This window comes from Diabrotica undecimpunctata, chromosome 4 (assembly GCF_040954645.1).
Source record: "Diabrotica undecimpunctata isolate CICGRU chromosome 4, icDiaUnde3, whole genome shotgun sequence".
In the NCBI taxonomy this organism is placed as follows: Eukaryota; Metazoa; Arthropoda; class Insecta; order Coleoptera; family Chrysomelidae; genus Diabrotica; species Diabrotica undecimpunctata.
In genome coordinates this window covers 144,317,398-144,338,637 of record NC_092806.1, presented here as the reverse complement: position 1 = coordinate 144,338,637, position 21,240 = coordinate 144,317,398, and the positions used below count along the sequence as shown (strand labels likewise).

Sequence of the window (21,240 nt, the reverse complement as noted above, 5' to 3'; positions counted from 1 at the left end):
CCAATGGACAAAAGTTGAACAGCAAAGTTGTAGTTCATAAAAATATCTACAACTTTTGTATTTATACACTATTTTCACATAACCTCAAAATTTATTCGAAAAATTTAAATAGCCGAGTTTTTGGTTTTTATTTTTGCTTTTGCAATAAAATTTTTTTCACGAAATTTGATGAAAATTTTCCTTTTTATGTCCCAATTAAATACACTGTAATTTTGTAGATTTAAAATATTTTTTTTTCTTATTTTGATATCTTAATACCGAAAACGCATTTTAATTTTCAATCGAAAATTCTCACGTTAAAATATATGCTTTTTTAAAACAGTCGGATGTGCCTTTTATTTGTTGAGTTCCCTACTTTCTGATGGTGTAAAAATATACATTACTATAGAAAATTTTCTCAAAAAAAAAAGACAATAACTCGAATTTAGAATTCTTTTTTAAACAATTTTAAATTTATTAAAGTTTAAAGTTTACCTATTTACTCTCGAGAAGGTTCCATGGATCATTGATAAACAAAAAATATAAAATTCACGAGATACAAAGATTGCAAAAAAAATTCGAAAATAGTTGATTTCCTAAATATAAAAAATACGATTGAAGTTAATTTTTTCTAAAAAATGTGACTGCTTTATTTTTTTTTTTTTAGTAAAAAAGTTAATTTATTAAATTCTAATTAAATTTACAATATAAAAAAAATAATATATAAAGTAATCAGATAATTAATACAATTTTTAGTATTTTTACATGCTGAGCGAGCACTCTTTCTTTTAGTTCTTTCCTTACAAAATATATACAAGCAGTAAGATAATGCGCTTTTACTGAGACTTAATCAGGTACATTTCTCAGACGATCTAAAATGCTTTTATCAAAATCATTTGTTTTTGAATTATGCTGTAATATATTATCTTTTCAAAGCTGCTTTTTTATTTGATACACTTGCTTATCATCTGCCTTATTGCAGATCATGCAAAACATTGCAGAACCATTGTTGACGTATTTGTGATGTTGATAGATTAAGAAATATTATTGTATTTGGTCCAGAAAACAAAACAGTAAATTCTTTCAAACCTAACACGATCCAGGAGTGACATTTGATAAATGAAAGGTGTTATTGCCATAACTATCCTTAAGATGATATGCAGAAAGGAAAAAAGGCAATATGAGACAAAAATGAATGAGATAAAAAATTTCAAACCTAGAAGTGAAGTCATTTTACCGAGAAATCAAATAAAAAACGGGTGTGGCAGTCCAGTGGGACTGCCGGTAGAAGTTATACTTCTATACACGCGTTCGTCGTAACAAATTTATATGGGAGTCAATCTGCACAATCATTACGTATGTAATGCTATAGGTAAGAGAGAGCAGAAAGCGAAAAAGAATTAGGTATACAGGTATATGGTGCATCGTTTGCTGTATATAAACCTTTGACCTGTAATAGGAGTATAGTAAGTAAATGAAGGATTGAATCAATATTTTAATGAAAATATATATATTTTTATTTTCATATATGTATAAAAGGACTTGAATGCAAAAATTTTTTACACATACTCTGCAGTAAAATTCATTGTTAATTTTGTTATTAATATAAAAAGACAATACAATGCACTGCAACATAATTCAATATAATAATACAATACAAATTAAAATGCAATATTCATAAGTATTTAAAAATGACAATATACGTAACTTACTTACGCATATGTTTAATTTACCATGATAAAAATATTAAAAAAAAATATTGTTTGGTGATACAACTGTCAATTTATCTGACATTGACAAATACAATATTTAATTGTTGTTTGTAGTGTATATAAGTACACATTTGAACTTTCTTGAGATATTTACAAGTTTTAATTTATAATTTAACATGCCTAACGAGGCTTGTTACTCCCGTGCAAATTTCCGATTCACTCCCGTGCAAATTTCCAACGTGGAGCGCGCGTATAGAAGTATAACTTCAAAAATGTTATCAAAATCACTGCAGTTATATGAAAACTCATGATGGAACACTAATAATTAGTAAACCCAAATTCGATTACCTATTGTATGGACGAACGTGGTAGGGATTGGATATCAATTGGACAGTCGCTGTAGACGATACAAAAGTGAGCTAATGGACAGAAGAAGAGGTTGAAATAACCATACAAGAAATTAAAAGAATAAAATAGGTATATAAAAAAAATTTTAAATATATAAAATAACTTTTATAATATAAGGGAAATGTCCCAACTGTTGGCTGTATGTCATAGATTAAAAAATAAAAATTAAAGTAGATTGAACATAAAAACCAATCTTGATATTAGAAAACACGCATGAAAGAGACATGCGTTAAAGGCAAATAATGTTACCAATTTGACCAAAATCTGAGCATACTTATAAATATAATTGAGAAAGCCAACTTCGCATGAGAATAAATTAAAAGAAATTGATGATGGTATTGAAGTAACAATACTCAAAATTATATAGATATCTGTAATAAATTGAGAAAATTAGTTTATTATTGTCATTAAGAATTAATATCTGTTTACATAAAATATTGAAAACACATCATTGATAGGTTTTTGACATTTTGCATTTACCTTACTTATCAATACAAAATCAACATGTAATAAGGTAAAACAACAAAACAACTTGTCTAATCACTTTTTTACAAAAGATTGTCGATAAAAAATAGGTCTTCAATGACCTTTCAGTACAATAAATGTATACAGGGTAAAATTTTAGTGCGCGAAAGTCCAATTATCTATTTGTTTCAAGAAATACAAAAAATAAAAATGATTTAAAATTATTTAAAAGCTTTAAAAATATTTTCAAATCTACTGCTGATCAAACTTATCTTTTTTCATAGAACACTGTATATGTTTACGTTTTGAAGTGAAGCTTCTATAGCAGTTCACCAAATAGCAGTTCTTCACAACGATTCACTACTCTCGATCAATTCTGGCCATCATATATTTATACTGTCTATATATCCCGAAACTAAACGGTATATCAATTTGTTTATAGATATTTTAAATTGCCTTTTGAAACTAACGGACTTAAACTTTCACCTCATATTTTTTGTTTTTTAAATTCGATGTCCAACCTATTGGAAAATTGCCTCCAAAAACGTTAAACTTGGCTGTTTTTCAGAATTTTTAATTGTTTATTTGCATTTTACGTTTACGTAAGTAAGTATTTTACGGAAAAACAAGAATAACTTTGGTTTTAGAATAACTCAAATTATCAAAAAAATTCGAGGCAAAAAAACATTTTTTTACGCAATTTACGCAAACAGTAAGTACAAACTAAAAAAAGAAATATCGAAATTCATAAACAAGAATCAGAGATACAGTTAACAGCTCCTTCCTCCGCCATCGCTCACGCCAGTTTCAAATCCGGCCGATTTTAAGTACCACATTTTGAGGCTTTGTGGACGATTCCTCTAAAAGGTAATCTCTTTCAAATTCGTTACATTAAGGGCCGATTTTTCGAACGCTAATCAAAACTTGATTGTAATCAAATATTTAATTACCATCAAATACGTCACAGCAGCTGTCAAAATTATTAAAAATTGCTAAATATTATTATTGATTTGTAAATATAAACATTTAATTTTTAATTATGGTTTATTTTAATTAAGACACAAAATAATCAAATTGAATAAAATAAATCAGTCAACATAACCTCAAAATGTGACGTATTTAATTTTAATTAAATATTTGATTACAATCTAGTTTTGATTAGTGTTCGAACAATAGGTCCTAAAACTTTTAAGTATGTTCTTTAAAATGACGCTAATTAAATAATTTACTTGCTATAAACAAAGCTGTTGTAATTAAAAAAAAAAATAGACTAACTTGGTCCCAAATTATTCTATGACAGCTTTTTCTTTTATAGGTTTTGTAAAAAATGTAAGTTCTCAAAATATAAAAATCAATTTTCGCGTAGGCAACAGGTAAAAAGTTATTCTAATTATTTATAAACAAAAATCGACATGTTTTTGCAAAATAATATTGCAATATTTTAAATCATTTTTCTTAATTTTTTTACTAATATTAATAAAATAATGTTTTTTCTTTCATAAACCACTAATATGATTACTGTTACTTTATTATTTTCTGACTTCTATTGTTGCAAAAAAAAAATGTAATTTGGGATAAACAAATTAACTAACTTTCAAACTGTTTGACCGATCCCTTTGAAATCTTGACCATATTTTAAACACCACAAGACTAAATATTCCATATAATATCGAGTTTCTAGGTTTATTTTTAAAAAAGTAATTAATATTTATATAAAACCGAAATTTCTGACTTATTTTACAATTTTCTAAGCGACAAATAAGGGTAGAAACATTGATTCGCTTTTTGCTGATAGAAGAAATCAGTGAAAAGTTACTTTTTAACATTAATTTGTTAATAACTAATTAAGTACAAAAAATCTACTGCAGGAAACATATAAGTTCTTGTTACAGAGGTCCATTATACTCAAAACAACTGTCGTTGGCCTGACCAGTTTAGTGTCACAAACAGGGTACTTTTTTTGCTTATTTCCCGTACCTAATATTCTACCTAGTTGGCTATGACACTGTCTATGCTTAAAAGTTTGATATTGACTATTTGTATAGTTCCTATTGTTTTGTTACTATTACTAACATATATTTTTCTAAGGAGGAACTGATCAATATGATTTTCATGCTAAGAGAGTGTAACAAAAATGTGCTACTATCAACAATAATTTATCACCAGATATTCCCTGATAGACGACAAGGGCTTATGTTTTTTAAGTAAATACATTCTTTTAAATTTAATTTTATTTGTATATTAAACGTAATTTCACTTTATGTTGATTTGTTAATGGAATAAAATTTAGTTTTTATATAATGATTCTAGATATTCATAGATTACATCAAGGCTTTCGATAAAGTCTGCCTTAAATAGTTAATGGATCTTCCTAAAACAACACAAATAAACTACAATAACCTTCAAATTATAACGAATCTATATTATAAGCACATATACGCATTAATGAACACAGTTCAGAATAGTTCGAAATTAAAAGAGGAGCAGCTGATATAAAGATCAATGGAAAACCAATTAATAACATTAGGTAAGCGGATGATACTGGCATAATGGTAGACAAACTCCAATCTCTAAAGGTTAATAAACAATATAGTTGAGCATGGAGGAGAAATTGTATATTAATAAGAATTAAGGAAACTAAATTTACGAGGTTTTCAAAATCAAAATAATTATGAAAGCCTCATAATTAATCGTCAACTGCTATGATGGGTCAATATTGAACCATCCAAATTTAGTTTTATAATTTAACCGAAATTGCAAACGGCGCACGGCACTGGCCAATTATGAATTCTCCTATTTTGTACGGTACTCTCAGTTGACCTCTGACTATTGTGCGTACGGGCGACTGTTTTCCGAAACCACAAGAATTCGGGCCAGATTTGACCCAGTATACCTTTAGTGACACCATTTTTGTTTGACTGTTTTACATAATAAACCGCCGCAACAGACCTCTTACGCAGCAATAACTTGAAGAAGAGGCTTTAAACGCTTATATTAGTGACCATTCGTGTGATGAGAGCGAGTTAGGCGATCATGGCAGTGATTCAGTGTTAGATGAAAAAAAGATGAAAAGGAAGAATTAGAGGTAGCAGGGCAGTATTTTATTAAAAAGAATAAATAAAAGTGGTCAGAATTACCTCCAGTCTGCGGAAAAACTCAAAAAGAAAATACAATCAGAACACGCATATCTGCGGTGATAGGTGATGCATACAGAAATAAACCAGCCGAACCAGTACAATCATGGAATTTGATATTTGACGATCATATGCTAGATATTATAATAGAACATACAAACGAAAGAATTGATGTCTTACGCTGATAGGGCCCTAAACTGTCAATTTACAAACCATGTAGAAAAAGCTGAAATGAAAGCCTTCATTGGTCTCCTTTTACTGTCTGGTGCTTTTAAATGAGTTCCTTCGGCTAATTCTCAACGGTAAAATCGAAGGAAAGAAATGGATAGGACGGAAGAAACTCTCTTGGTTGAGGAATTTGCGGCAGTGGACAGGTTTGACAGCGGACCAATTGCTACACGTAGCGCAAGACCGAGATCAGTATAACAATATTATAAGCATGGTAGTCGCCGACGTTCGGTAGGGATATGGCACTCTAAGAAGAAGAAGCTTTTAAATCAAATAATAAATATGTAAGTTCGTTATGGACGACAGATCTAAGAGGTCGCGACATTTTTCGCGACACTATGACACTAAAACTAAAATCCAGAATGGCAATAAACTTGTCGCTATTTCAGAAATATTTAACCTTATAATTGTTCAACTGTCAATCAAATTATGCTTGTGGCCAGTTGATGACTATTGATGAAATGCTGGTGGGGTTTAGGGGAAGATTTCGATATTAAATGTATATGCCGAATAAACCGAATAAATATGGCATAAAAATAATGTGTTTGTGTGATGCTAAGACACATTATTTATTGAATGCGTTTATATATGCTGGAAAAGATGATTGTCCCAATCCGAAAAAATTATCCATTCCCACACTTAACGTTTTACAACTTGTACAGCCTATTGTAAACAGTAATCGAAATATCACGGCTGATAACTGGTTTTCATCAGTTGAATTGGCAAATTAATTTAAAATATGTGGACTAACGTATACAGGAACATTGCGAAAAAACAAAAATAAATTCCCCTGAAAAACCGCCCCGTTTTGTCAACAATTTTTGGATTTACAAACGATCTAACACTCCTATCATATGTGCCTAAAAAGCGTAAAGCTGTCATAATGCTGTCTTCACTACACCATATAGCTACAATCGAAAATAATGAAAAAAAACTTCCCCAAATTATAAATTTTTATAATTCAACAAAAGGAGGAGTTGACAGCTTGGATCAAAAGTGCGCCTGTTATAATGTATGTCGAAAAAGTAGACGTTGGCCACTGACGATAGTTTATGGAATGATAAATATTATGGTTGTAAATTTTCACGTTATTTATAACAGTGCTGTAGATACTAGTAGGACAATGGACAGGCGACAATTTATTATTTCTTTAGGAAGAGAACTTATCAAGGACCATCTTCAAATGAGGGCTGAAATAAGAAATATTCCAATTGACCTTCGAGGTAAAATAAGGCGTTTTATTGGACTACCTGCAGAACAACCCAGACAAGATAATCCCCATGACAAGAAAAGACGGCGATGTCACATGTGTTCTAATGACAACAAACATCCAAAAATGTGCTCAGTATGTACTAAGGGTATTTGTAAGGAGCATAGCATTGAAGTCGTGAAATGTTTGCAGTGTGCGGCGGATTAAGTCTTCAAATAATTTCAAGGTACAAAATACCTTATACTTTTTGACTAAAATTCTTAATGTTTTATTTCTTTTTTTACAGGAAGAAAAAAAATAAGTTGAAAAAAGGAGTACCTAATTATATTTAAGTTTTTTTAAATATTTTAATTATTATTTAGTTAGTTTTCGTATAACCGTACAAGAAATACAATGTTTTGTGAATAATTCATAATAATTAGGTACATATTCTGTTTTCATTTATTTTCTTGTTTTATATATTTTCTAAAGGTTTAATAAATAAATTAATCTAATTAAAAAATTCCCCTTGAATTAAAACGGCATTAAAAAACAGCAAAAATCGTAAAGCAGTAGGTCCAGACCAAATTCCTATAGAAACCTTAAAATGCATAAATGATGAAACCTTAGACATTATAGTAGACTTATTTAACTCAGTATATAAAACAGGACACATACCGAAACAATGGTTACTCTCCACCTTTTGTGCTATCTCTAAAAATACAAACGATAAATATTGCAGTGAATACAGAACAATATCACTAAAAAGTCACATTCTCAAATTATTCCTGAAAATAATACATGGTCGTATAAATAAAAAACTGGAAGAAGGAATAGATGATAGTCAGTTTGGGTTCAGAAACGGACTAGGAACCAGAGAAGCGATATGCTTTTAATGTGTTAGCTCAAAGATGCATGGATATGAATGTTGATGTGCATGTTTGTTACGTTGATTTTGAAAAAACATTTGATAAAGTAAGACATGAAAAATTAGTCCAAATTCTAAAGACAAAAAACATAGACCATAGGGACTTACGAATAATAACAAACCTCTACTGGAATCAAAGAGCACAAATCGTAATAGATAACAAACCCAGTCCAGAAATTGAAATCAGGAGAGGAGTTAGGCAGGGATATATTATATCCCCATTACTATTTAATGTATATAGTGAAGCCATCTTTGAAGAAGCATTACTATCTCAAAGTGAAGGAATAATAATTAACGGAAGATCTATTAACAACATAAGATATGCAGATGACACCGTAATTATGCAAGCTCTGCTGAACTACTCCAATTACTGATAAACAAAACAAACAGTTTCTGTGAAAAATATGGACTAAAAATAAATATAAAAAAGACCAAATACATGATAATAACAAAGAAAACAAATATACCAACAAACATACATTTGGGAAATGTACCGATAGAAAGGGTTGATAAATACAAATACTTAGGAACCTGGATTTCATACAATAATGATCAAACAACCGAAATAAGACCGAGGATAGAAATATCAAGAAATGCGTTTGTAAAAATGAAAACAATTCTCTGCAACAAAGACCTTAGATTAGAACTGAGAGTAAGAGCATTGAGATGCTACGTGTTTTCGATACTGCAATATGGGCTTGAAAGCTGGACATTAAAGCAAGAACACATAAATAAGTTACAGTCCTTTGAAATGTGGTGTTACAGGAGGATGCTTAGAATAGCATGGACACAAATAAAACTAACATGGAAGTATTCCGAGAAATTGGCAAAGAATGCGAAATAATAAACACAATAAAAATAAGAAGGTTACGATATCTGGGACACGTAATGAGGGGACAGCGATATGAACTGCTAAGGCTGATAATACAGGGAAAGATAAGAGGAGGAAGAAGTATAGGAAGAAGGAGAGTGTCATGGTTCAAAAATTTAAGGGACTGGTTTAAATGCAGTTCTATAGAACTCTTCAGAGCAGCAGTAGATAGAGTAAAGATAGTGATGATGATATCCAACCTCCGATCGGGAGACGGCGCTTAAAGAAGAAGAATTAAAAAATAACATATCTTGCGTATTTAAAATCGAGTAGGTTTTTTATTCGTGGGTTACCATTGACCTAGCATACCTTAAAAATATAATTAAATCACCATACCAGTTGATGGTTAACGGCAAAACTTTAAAACATGTAGAAAAATAGTTGGAGTTTTGAAAATGTTAACGTCGATTTTATTTATGACTAGATTTCATAGGAATCATCAATTCCCGGATAAACGCAGATAACGATATAATATCTCCTTAATAGTATTTCAAGGTACTCAAATATAAATATAATAAACAACTGTAACTGTTTTAAAATTCGCGCCTGTATGACGTACTTTTTTTAATCCGGTTCCGGAAAAAATAATGTAGACACCGCAAAATTAAATTCCATTGTTGATATTAAACGAATCACTTTAGTGAGTTTATAATACATTAATTTAGTTTATTAAAATATAACTTATCCTATGACATGGAATTTTCTTTATAATTGTGGTCAAGACCAACTCGTTTAATGTATTTATTTTATTTATATTTTTTATTGTTATTTAGCCATTAGTAATACATAAACAGATTGTAATAAAATATAGGCACTGTACACTACATATAGGATGAAATAGAATATATATATATATATATATATATATATATATATATATATATATATATATATATAGGGTGTCCAGAATGGCAGAAGATAGAAAAACGTGGAGGAACATTGGGAAATTTAGCTAATAGCTTCATGATATCACGATACCTGCATCAGGTCAACGACTAAAAGAAGAAGAAGAAGATATAGGGTGTCCAGAAACTCTCCTAACAAACGAAGACCTATTTCAATTCTTTTAGTCCGAAAATGCTTCCTAAGGGAGGTAGGTGCTCGTACTGGTACGATTATTTATCATCCAGAGTCCGTTTTGGGTAGGTCAACGGTTATTTTAATGCATAACTTTTTTTGTCTTTGACTTTTAAGTATTCGTAATACTAGATTATTATATTTTAAGTTATTCTTGTATACTAACGGCCAGTTTTACAATCAGTGGTTAACCCTAGGAGTTAAGTGACCTTTACCCCTAGTGTATTTGACAGATGCTGTTTCACATTCACAGATTCGGTTATGGTAACTTAACCTTAGGTTTCGTTTTATTTGTCTTATGTTGGTAGGAAATTATGGGCAATAATTAGATTTTTATGGAATATTGTCAGTAAATATTATGAACATTGACCAGTATAGATGAGTTATGACACATTTGTCACGTTAGATCGAAAGCAATATACAAATTTTATTTTCATTTTCGAGTTCTGTGCTAGTGTGGTAGTTTGTTCTAAGTAGTGGTTTTTTGTTCTTCCAAGTTAAAATTAAAATTATAAAATGGAACCCACAAAAATGATAATCTATATTCAGATATGTATCTTCAATTTGCTCCAAAATATTTTGTGTTCTTTGAGAATCTAAACCGACAGAAAAAATCTTCATGATCTAGTTTTTCAAAATGATTTGTTCTGTGCCTAATGATTCTCGGTCTGCCAGCTTCCTCATCACTGCTAAAAGCATTTAAATTATAAAAAATCCATATCTGATTAATTAATAATTTACGTGTCTGTCTACACTCTGCCAATGTCAACAAAACGAAATTCGAAATTAGATTAGGATATCCTGGTCAAGCTCTAAACCATCGCTTTTACTTTGGGTTAAAAATTTTGTAGGTTAACCACAACCGGACCTGTTGACCTTATATTGTGAAACCTATATTTTAGGCAGAGCTGTAAAAGATACTTTTTAAAAGTATCTAGATATATATATATATACCCGGTATTTAGGCGTTCCACGCCCTTCCGGTAGGGATCTATGGAGGAGTATCACCTAGCCGCAAGCCCTTATCTCTTGCCGTACTGCTCCACCATAGGCCGATCAGATACCAGCATATTCTAGACTAAGCCGCAGATCCATTTTAGAATTTTAAACTACTGCGTTAGCCTTTTTGTTTTCTATTCACCGGGCCGGGGATTTGAACTGACATCTCTCGCATTGAAGCGAAGGAGAAGCCAGCCGCCCAGCCCGCTTGGCTATCCGATCTAGATCCGAAAAGTATCTAGATACTTTTAAGATACTTGAGGCAAAAAGTATCTTAAGATACTAAGTATCTAAGATACTTTTTTGTGAAAGTATCTAAAGATACAAAATACCGGAAAAATATTTAGAGTAAAAATATCTTAGCTACTTTCAAGTATCTAAGATACTTTTGAGTATCTAAGATACTTTTAAGTATATAAGATACTTTTATGTATCAAAGATACTTAGATGCTTTTGTAGTATCTAAGATACTTTTAGGGTATAATATAAAGGTACTCGGTACTCTACTACTCTACAGTAGATTGTCGATACTTTTGTTTTAAAAACATCATTTTAACCCTTTAAATTATCATACAATTTTAGTTTAAGCCAGCAGGTACTTTGAAATGGTATACTTTGGGCTTTGGGGTAGATAAGAAATAAAAGACGTTAAGTTATTACAAACTAATAACTATGTATTGAAAACAAAAATCCAACATTAAATTTTCAAAACAATATAAAATAAACATAAACTCGTGTGTTAAAAACAGCATAAGATGCATTATGCATTAAAAACAGAACATTCAACATAATTAAATTTTTAAACACAATAGGATAGGATAAAAAAAATAGTAACATTTTGGTAGCTAATAACTAGTTAGTATAACCACTAGCTTTTAGTAAAACTAAATTTTCAAAAGTATGATCAGACAAGGCATGACGTCGGGGTGAATTAATAAAAGTTGCAAAAGAAAACATTCTTTCAACAGCTGCAGAAGAAGGTAATGGCGTATTGAACTTTTTAAATAATTGTTCTATAATATTATATTTTTTTAACATTTGTATGTTGGTTTCAGAATCGGCCAAATATTGTAATAGTTGCAGCTCAGCTTGTCGTTTATAATCTAAATCAGTATAGCCAGTGTTTTCGTTTTGCGTTTGAAGATCGGAGTATTCGGAGTAAATATCAAATTCAAAGAAGTCGTTTTGCATTTTGTTACTTTTCATTACAGTAGTAATGTTATTTGTACTTACATTAAATTGTTCCTCATTTTCCTTTATAATTTTTATAGCTTGTGTAATTACCAAATCCTTAATTTCACTAAGGTCATTTTCAATATTCCTGATTCCTCGAAATGCAGTTAAGCCAATGTGTTTTAAATAAAGGATTAGTAACTGCAATTAGCAATTATTGCAGATTGGTTAGTCAACTTAAGAAGTTTTCCAAATCTGGAGTTTAAAGATACTCTCAGAGCGTTCAAAATAGGTTCCACATATTTAAACTTATCGGTTTTAAGCTTTTCAATTTTAACAAACAAGCTTACGATTGATGGTAGAAGGAAACCGTAGTACATATTTTGTTCGCCTTGAAGAATGTCAAGTGCCAAAGCAAACGGTTTTAGTATTTGGCATAATTCTGCTAAATAATTTAGATCAGTATCTCTGAGCCGATCTTGTTTTGCAAAATTTAATTTTTCGTATAAGATGGCCTAGGAGAGTACTGGAATGGATCCCTCCTGAAAGAAGAAAGAGAGGACGACCACGGAGAAGTTGGCGCAACGATATTGATGAAGCAATGGCGGCAAGAGACTTAGAAGAGGCAACTGCATATGACAGAAAAAGATGGAAATTGGGGGCGGAGAAGCGGCGACAGCCGTAATAAATCCGTTATTATATATATATATATATATATATATATATATATATATATATATATATATATATATATATATATATAATTTTTCGTATTGAGATTCCAGTTTTTCTTTAGACTTAAGAATCTGGTTCAGAGCATCGAACATGGAATTCCAACGAGTCACACCCAACGAGATAAACGGATAATGCTGCGGGCCGGATGCAAAGAACAATACAGTATCTATTTCTCAGGTCCTGAGTAGGTATCTAAGATACTTTTTGTATCTAAGGTACTTTTTTGTATCTAAGATACTTTTAGTATCTAAAGATGCTTTTAAAGATAAAAGATACTAGATACTTTTAAGAAGTATCTAAAGTAAAAGTAACTTTTAAATGAACCAAAAAATATCTTAAATAAAAGTATCTAAGATACTTTTAGTATCTTAGATACTTTTTTATCTTTTTACTAAAGATACTTTCAGCTCTGATTTCAGGGTAACCGCTGGTTATCTCTTAACCGCAAGGTAACTTTACTTTGTGAAACCGGCCGTAATGGTACTCTTACCCTAAGTCGATAGGATACTCCGTTTTCTAGAAAAATCGATTTGAAAATTTTTCGTTTTTTCGTCATGAAAGATAAATTATTTATATTTTTTGCACTAGTTGGCCATGACCCCTCAACAGAAGTATAACCTAGGTTTTTCATTGTCAAAGTATAATTTTACCCATATTTTAATACTATAACACCCAACATTTCACACAATATAAATGTTCTCGGTTGATTTTAAAGCGAAACTTCTATACTGGCGTTGTATTACATTTTTCTCTACATTAAAATGCTGAGTCGAGCGTCACGGAACTAGAGCCACGAAAAGGCGTCACGGGTAACGTCACGAAATAGAGGTTCTTAACATCGATTTAATACTCGCGATCAGTTTGTTTCTAGTCATCATATATTTATTCTAAGCAAGTTTAAAACTCCATTAAATGAGAAGTGCAAAATTAAAAGAATATCTGTCAATAAAAGATTAGATTCATAACGATTGACAAATTTTAAATATCATAAATGTTATCCAATTAATAATAATATTGAATCATTTGTTTAAATTTTTATGACACTTCTCGTTTTAATATAATTTTATATAAATACAATTATTATTTTTAAGCATTTAATTTAATTTAGAAAGTAATCAAACTTACTATCAAATGATATATATTTCTATTTTATTATTAATTTAATATGTCGTCGGAATTTGACAGGTATTTCAGAAATAAACAACTTTGCTTTCTTAATACGTTACCATGTGGCATTAGGAGCAAACATAATTATTTATTGAATTATTTTAATATAATATGACTTGTTTAAAATATAAATAATAATAAAATTACTTTATTCAGTTTTAAATATATTATTTTAAATTTTGAATTTACAGAAAATATAGTATGAAGCTCCACGCTAGTCTACTGTATCACCTACTGCATCTTTTTTTATAGTAGGTATTAACATTTATTGGAAATTAGGAATTCTTAGTATTTTTTACAGTTTTCTTAGCAACAAATTAGTAAATCGACATTCATAAATGACCATTGTAAAGCTTTAAACGTTTTTTATCAAATAACTACCTCCAAATTTGTTCAAAATACTTTACTTTTTACTGATAGACGAAACTTTTTTTAAATTGTTTATTTTGGCCTTAAATAGTTAATAATTTAAAAAATCCACCGAACCCCTAGCTGGAAACACAGAGATTTTGGTTATCAAGACCTACAAAACTCAAAAAACTTGACAGATAACTGGTCGGGTCAAAATTTCCAAGAGGGGACTTTTTACCTTATTTCTCTGGAAATAGTGCTGGTGTGCGTGATGCATTTTAACATAATTGCGTTATTTTTTACATATTATAATAATGGATGCCTTAGAGCAGCGTTTCCCAAGCTGTGCTCTGATAGATAAGAGTTTCAAAATTAAAATACTGGTTTGACATGATCTCCTTATATACTACCGGCGACGTTTCACGGTCAGACAACACTTCTGAACTGGATTAAGACCGCCCTCTACTTACTACGCCAAACAAAGTGTACCTATGGACGGAAGTGATTAGTCATGTTTCATTCTTGTATTGTGCATTTGTGTATTGTGCACAAATAAAATCTACCAAGGTTTCACTACAGATAGATGAGTCAACATATGTAGCTGGGTCATTTTAATATCATTTGTGCGGTTCCAGCACTTGCAGTCTTTTCAACAGGATCTACTTTTTTGCAAACCATTTACAACTAACATAACTGGTACCAAATTTTTTAAGTTAATAGAAAGCTTTTTCACAGATAATAGCATTCCCTGGGATAACTAGGTCGATGTGTGCACAGACGGCGCGAAAGCGATGACTGGAAAAACGTCGGACGTCATTTCAAGCATAAAGGAAAAAGCCAAGGAATGCAGCAATGGCCACTATATCCTCCACCGCCATAGACTCGCTGTGAAAAAATGCCGCCTTCCTAAAACGGAGTCTTGAACGAAACCGTGAAGATAATTAATTTTTATCAAATCACGACCACTGAATACAAGGCTGTTTATACTTCTTTTTCTTCTTCATACGAAAGTAAGGTGGCCTTCTCGCGACAAATGTTTAGCTAGGCTCTTTGAAATGAGAGCTGAAGTTAGAACCTTCCTAATTGATAGCAATTTTACTTTGGGTGATCGATTGTGTAACAAGCATTGGTTAATTAAATTGGCATACTTAACAGATATTTTTAAAAAGGTCAATGAAGTTAGTCTCTCACTTTAGAGCGAGACAATAACTGTCGTTAAAACCAATCATAAACCAATCATAAAATACAAGTGTATAGGAAGAAATTAATTTTTTAATCGGTGAAAAATAAAAATCTGGATAGCTTTCCACTAATCACAGAATTTAAGAAAAAATTGGAATCGGATATACCTGAAGCTGTCTTTAACGAGTTCCACACTCATCTGCTAAATTTACTTGAAAACTTTCAAAATTATTTTCCTGAGGAATTCCACGACAAAATTAAAGAAAACTTCTGGGTTATGTCAAAAAAATTAGCTTCCTTAACATCTAAGCAGTATAAATGCCTGATAGATTTGACATCAGATTCTGCGATAAAATAAAACATTTTGAAAGAAAATGGCTAGTAGATTCTTGCTGTCAATTCAAAGACCAATTTAAAATTTTGTCAGATAAAGCGAAAATTATTCTTTTTCCTTTTGCAACAACATACTTATATGAAGCAGTATTCTTTGCCTATGTGGCCACTAAAACAAAATATAGATCTCGACTGAATGCGGAACCTGACAGTCGATTGCATTTATCCTAAATTCAACCGGATATTACTAACCTGTGCAAATCAAGGCAACCTCATTCTTCACATTAAAATAAAGACATTACGTTTTTTAAAATTTGAGAGATAGGATCCGTGTATACATTTTATTTTTGTTTTTCGTTATATGTAATTAAGCTTTGAATAGAATTGACTGAAAAGAAAAATTGAATAAAGTGAATAGAAAATGTTGGTTTATATCCCTCTCACCCCCCTCCCCCCCACCAGGATTTCTGTCCTGAATAATGCTCCTCCACCAAAAAACTTTGGGAAACGTTGCCTTAGAGTAAACACTTGATTTTGAGTAGCTCTAGTAATGAGAGATAAAAAACAGACTACTGAAACCAGCTCAAGAAAGTTTGATACTGATAGGTCAGAGGATAGAAAACAGCTCCTCCACCAAAAAACTTTGGGAAACGTTGCCTTAGAGTAAACACTTGATTTTGAGTAGCTCTAGTAATGAGAGATAAAAAACAGACTACTGAAACCAGCTCAAGAAAGTTTGATACTGATAGGTCAGAGGATAGAAAACAGTGGATGACAGAAGAAATACTATGACAGATGAAAGAAAGAAGGAAATATAAAGGAAAAGATCTACAGAAGTATAAAGAAATACAACGAATAATTAAGGAAAAAATCAAAACAGCTAACGAAATCTATTTGATGAAACAATGTAAAGAGATAGAAGAACTAGAAACAAAATATGATATGAAAAATATGCACAAAAAATAATGGAAGTGACTGGAATAAGTCGAAATAGACAGCAAGGACACATAAAAGACAAAAAGGAGTACTACTAATAGATTTACCAGAGAAATTAAGACGATGGGAAGAGTTAGAGAACTTTTCCAAGATGAAATAGGTGAAATGCAGAAAATACAAGAATTAAATCCTTTAGAGAGACAGAAGATCTCGATAGATAAAATCAAATATGCTATTAAAAACTCTAAAGATAATAAAGCAGCTGGATTAGATGAAATACCAGTAGAACTGTTAAAACTAGTGGAAGAGGATAACTTGGAAGTATTGGCAGTGGCATATTCAACACAGTGTACGATACGGAAATAATACCACAAGGGTGGCTGAAGTCAGCATTTATAACCATCCCTAAAAAACAGGCAGCAAGAGAGTGCTCTGATTATCGAACACTGAGTCTCATGAGTCATAATTTAAAAGTACTGCTGAAAGTAATATATAAGAGAATATATGAAAGGATAGGCTTCAGCGATGTCGGGATGTAAACGTTGAACTACATGTGTACTTTGTTGACTACGAAAAAGTTTTCGATAAAGTAAGACATGAAAAACTAATATCAATACTTATGAACAAGCGCATTGACAGTAAAATCATAAATATAGTGCATGCATTATATTGGAACCAAAGTTACATAGTTCAAATTGATGGGCAACACTAAGAAGAAATAAAGATCTGTAGAAAAGTTAGATAAGGATGTGTTTTATCGCCACTTTTGTTTAACTTAGCGGGAGTTAGCGTTAACGGAAAATTAATTAACAACTTACGATATGCAGATGACACTGTGATCATAGCAACGAGTATAGAAGATCTACAACATCTTATCGAATGCTTTAGTATGAATAGTGCTGAGATGAGAATTACTATAAACGCTAAAAAAACGAAATACATGCTAATTATAAAAAAGACCACAAAATATACATCACCTATTGACAATCAATGATAACGTGATAGAACAAGTAGAAAAATATCAGTACTTGAGAACTTTGATCAATGAAACCAATGATCATACTGCAGAAATAAATAGGAGAATATAGATTGCCAGATCAGCATTTATACGAATGAAGCCACTCCTAACCTAGAATTACAAATGAAGAAGTACTAGAGAGGGTTGATAAAGAAACAGAACTAATCACCACTATACAAACCAGAAAACTGTAATACCTAGGCCACGTGATGAGGGGACCAAAATATGAAATTTTGACTCATAATACAGGGAAAGATTCAAGGAAGAAGATCTGTTGGCCGAAGGCAGAACTCATGGTTGGAGAATCTACGTAATTGGTATCAATGCAGATCGATTTATTTTAGAGCAGCAAGTTCAAAAATAAAAATTGCCATTATCATTGCCAACATCCGTAGGGAGACGGCACTCTAAGAAAAAGTAATGAGAGGTAGATTAAAATTGCTCATTGGACATATATAATTATGTTTTAATAATAGCCAAACCAAAATTAAAAAAAAGACTTATTCAAAATCATAAAATATGTTCTAACTGAAACGATGAAAAAAAAAAAGAAATTTTTCGTCTACTGCTCATCAATCGTTTAAATGCACTGCAAATTCTATTACAGCTGCAACATTTATCAGTTTAAATAAAAAATCAAGAAATGGATTTATTTATTTAGGAATTATAGACCAGATAAGTTGATTATCTTTTAAATTAATAGATTATTGGTATCTCTTTAAATAACTTATGATTGTAATTTGCGACTTATCGTTTTATAATTGTTTTTAGCATTTTTAAATAATCTTATGAATTGAATATATCAGATTAGTATTATGATTTGCAGATAAAATTAAAAGGGCGCCATTTTAAATCGTATATATACACCTTTTTGGTTGTTTTTATTAATAGTAAACGTGAAATTTTACTTACGATTTAAGGCACAAATGGAAATAAAGCACTGTTAACAATAAAATACTATGTTGTAGTTGAGCAAAAATTTGAGAACACTATATCCGAACATACAACGAACTCACAATCACAATAACGTAGGAGTGGTACAATAATGGGCCGATTAGACCGAAAACTACCATTATCACAATAACAAAATGGAAAATGGTTTACAAAAAGACCAGGCTCGCGACAAAACGAACGGATTCCATCATCGTTAATTGTTTTGTATTGTAAACGATCAAAGTCAGTTGTATTGATCGATCGATCGTAATTCAATTTTATAACAATCGATCTAACGATGCGTTTTGCTTAGTGGAGTGCGAATCTTTGGTGGCGCTAAGAAGTTGCACTCCATTTTCTACAATAATATATATCTGTCCTTGCTGACATTCGGGGGGGATAACACTTGAAAATTAGATTAAGTGAAGTATGATGAGGTGTAAATTTGACGTTTATTTACCTTTAATTAATTTGGTTTTATTAGTACTACTGTTAGACAATAGTATGTATGTTGATCGCTAATTAATATCAGACTTTTCGCGCAGATTTTTAACATTTCTCTAATTTCACAGAATAAAATAGTTTTTAAATTGTTAAAAATGATCTAATAACAATATAAATCTTAAATAGTCTAATAATAAAATAAAGATAATAGACAAATAAACACTAAACAATTTTCGCAAGCTATTTTCTTGTGGTATTTATTTTGTAATAAAACTCGATTTAGAAATGTAAGATTATGTTTCCATTTCACCCTTTTTATTTTTTATTTATTTAATTAAAGAATATACCATTTTTACAGAAATATGACGTCAACCTTTACAAAGCTTATATATAGGCTGCGTTAATAAAAAACAAACCAAAATTAAAATCAAACAAAATTCAATTAAAGTAGTAGCATAAGTTATTAAATAATGCTCAAAATCTCTCAAATGATTTCTTAAATGTTGCTGTAGATATTCCAAATAACACTAAACTATTGCTGTGCTCAATGGCAGTTCGTAAAATTCTTGTAATGGGTTCATTTTGACCATAATTCGTAGTGTGGAATGGAATGTTGAAAATCTCAGTGTTACGAGTTCTTCTAGTATTAACATTAAAATTTATTAAACTTAGTAACTCTGGATCTTGAACATATCCATTTATAATTTTAAAAAGAAAACATAAATCCGCTTGACATCTTCTATCATGTAGTGATGAGATATTTAGTATTGACAGTATATCATCATATGTGTATTGATGTCTAATAAAACCAATTTTGTAAGCACATACCCTCAAGAAGTTATTTTGAACTCTCTCGATACTGTAGATGTCACTGTTATATGAAGGAGACCAAATAAGATCATCAGCAAACATTAGAAATTTACTATTTTTAATCAGTGAGGATATATCATTAACAAATATATTAAATAAGAAAGGTCCAATATGAGACCCCTGAGGAACTCCTGAGGTTACAGATACTCGTTGAGATAAACAATTTCCATATTTAACATACTGACATCTACCAGATATATAACTACCTATCCACTCAATTATTTTACCTCCAAATCCATAGCCATTTAATTTAGCAATAAGCAGATCATGGTTAACTCTATCGAAGGCTTTTGAGAAGTCTGTGTAGATAGCGTCAACCTGACCCTTCTGTTCTACTGAATTAGCTATAAAATTCGTATACAATATTAAGTTCGTGCATGTAGACTTACCTTTAGAAAAGCCATGTTGTCCAACATCAATTAAATCTTTACAATTCCATGTCAAAAAGTTATTTACAAGACACTCAAAAAGTTTGGGTAATACAGATTGGTTACAAACCGCTCGATAATTTTCAACATCATTTTTATTACCAGATTTGAAAATTGGTGTTAAATAACTAGTCTTCCAACGACCAGGAAAGATGCTGGTACCCAATGAGGAATTAAATAAGTAGCAGATAGGTTTTACAAGAGTAAAAATGCAATGCTTGAGAACATAAGCTGGCAAACAATCTGGTCCAAGCGATAATTTCCAAGGCATCTTTAAAACACTATCAATTATGTCAGAGACCTCAAGACTATAATTATTCACATTTACACTCTGCTGATAGTTAAAAATTGGGGTCTGATTAATTTTAGAATTAGAATATCTAGTTGAGAAAAACTTACCAAATAGATTAACTACGTCTTGAGCATTATCACTTGTACTATCACCGTAGAACATATTAGATGGTAGATTATAACTTTTACGTTTATTATTGATATACTTCCAAAAATGTCGAGGATTAGATAGAATCTCATTCTCAATATTATTCAAATAGTTATTATAACATTGAGAGGAGACTTGTTTATATTCATATCTTAATTGAGAAAATCTTAAATAAACCTTCTACCAAATACTTCATACTGCTTATGTATTTTCTTTTTTAAATATATCAACTTCCTTAATT

At 30.7% G+C, this 21,240-nt stretch overlaps 1 protein-coding gene across 2 annotated transcripts in view; it reads right to left on the bottom strand.

The window, feature by feature from the left end:
* Ork1 (open rectifier K[+] channel 1) overlaps window positions 1-19,287 on the bottom strand; it is a 115,658-nt gene extending 96,371 nt beyond the window's left edge. Inside the window, exon 1 of one of the 2 annotated variants that reach the window (XM_072530437.1) lies at window positions 18,798-19,287. The gene's annotated coding sequence lies outside the window, so the exon portion shown is untranslated. The remainder of the gene's footprint in view (window positions 1-18,797) is intronic. The other variant, XM_072530436.1, reaches the window with a different exon arrangement.
* Between the last annotated feature and the right edge of the window lie 1,953 nt (window positions 19,288-21,240).